Raw genomic sequence first — 1,783 nt, forward strand, 5'->3', positions numbered from 1 at the left:
TATGAATTAATAATGTATAATCAATGTGAATCTAGCCATTTATATATGCAGTTATAGTTCCATTATAATCATTTGGGCCTGTGTGTAAAAAGGAAAAAAGCATGCATAGCAAAATACAGACCATCAGATGAAAACATCTGGAAACGTACAAGTGGGCCTTATTCTAACAAGTCTATGGGGCCCCTTTTCTGTAGAGAGGAATCAAATTATATGTATAATGAAAAATCTATGAAATGTATAGAATATGCCTTACCCTGTATAAACAGAAAAAACTATAAATAAGGAGAAGCCGAATAACAATCAGGAATTTTGTGTGATTCTTCAGATTGTAGTGTATTTTAGTCTTCCATGGATCTGAGGAATCAGTCTGACGAGTCTGTGTCGGATATTTTGTCTTATGTCAAAATAGGGTGTCCAACTTTACTATATGCTGTATTTTCTTAATGTCTGCACCAAGGAGGTCTGATCATATATTTTGTCATACTGTATGTCCAAATAGAGTGTGCAGATGCACCATATACTATACCCCTGCACTCTCTGCACATTCCATTCTCACGCAGGCCTCTACATACAGTCAAATGCATGATTATAACAGTAGAATAACTTGATACATAAATGGCTAGATTCACATTGATTATGCCTGATTAGTTTACATATTGACCAATAAAAATCTTCCACAAGATCAGCGGCAGACGACACTACTTTTGGCACCTCAGATGGGACTGGAAAAAAGCAGCAGAATGGAGGACCACTTTTGGACTGACTAACGAGTAACATAAACAACGGTGGCCACCATAAAATAATGGAAGCATTTTTATGCATATATAGCATATTTTTGCTTATATAATAAGAGTGTGTTGCTTGCCGGTTGGTTAGGATCTGCTCTTCCAAATGTAGAAATAAATGATTAATTTAATAGATGTTTTTTTTTTTTTTTATTCCAGAAGAAATAACTGCATGCACACATTTGGTTTACTGTTAGGAAGGCCTTGACAGGAGACCTAAATTGAAACTAGATGGTGTAGGCAGAAATACATCGCATGCAATGGTCTGTGTTTATTCTAGACTGGGCCTAAAAGGGATGGCAATAAACGTGAAGCAGATATAGTAAGAAAGCTCACAAAATTCCACAGATACCACTGGGCATTAATCCCTGCTGGCCACTGATTTTTTTACTGAGTTGAGGGAAACATTGTTATAAATTGAAGCAACACCTCCCCCTTTACCTTTTGGATGTGGCTTATGTTTATAACAGTAATCTTGGGGGGTAGGCTCATTTAAAATAATGTCATCTATCACTAGCACTCACTGTAATGTTTTTTCTATCTGCTTTTATTCCTTCTCTCTCTCTCTCTCCCTCTCTCTCTCTCTCTCTCTCTCTCTCTCTCTCTCTATATATATATATATATATATATATATATTTCTACTACGGGAGAATGCCATAGAATGCTTGAATCTGACTGACAAACATTCTAAGGTGTGCAATTATTTTCAGGCAAATGCACGGCAAACAACAACCCATTCTCACTCCAAAGGCGTCAAAAACCGAAGCATGGTCAAGCGCCCCTAGCGTCACTTTTATGACGCCAAATGTGCCTCTCGGCGTCGACTATCGAAGCACTACGACCTTCATTGCTTTCAGTGGGAAACTTTCGGCGTCAGAATTCGACACGAGGACATGAGATGTTTATCGTTATGAAATCACGTTCAAGAAATCTCATTCAGCACACATCGCGCGATACTTGCTAACAGTTCCACAGTTTGGGTGAGTAGTCGTATATAC

Source organism: Carassius gibelio, chromosome B25 (assembly GCF_023724105.1).
Source record: "Carassius gibelio isolate Cgi1373 ecotype wild population from Czech Republic chromosome B25, carGib1.2-hapl.c, whole genome shotgun sequence".
Classification (NCBI taxonomy): Eukaryota; Metazoa; Chordata; class Actinopteri; order Cypriniformes; family Cyprinidae; genus Carassius; species Carassius gibelio.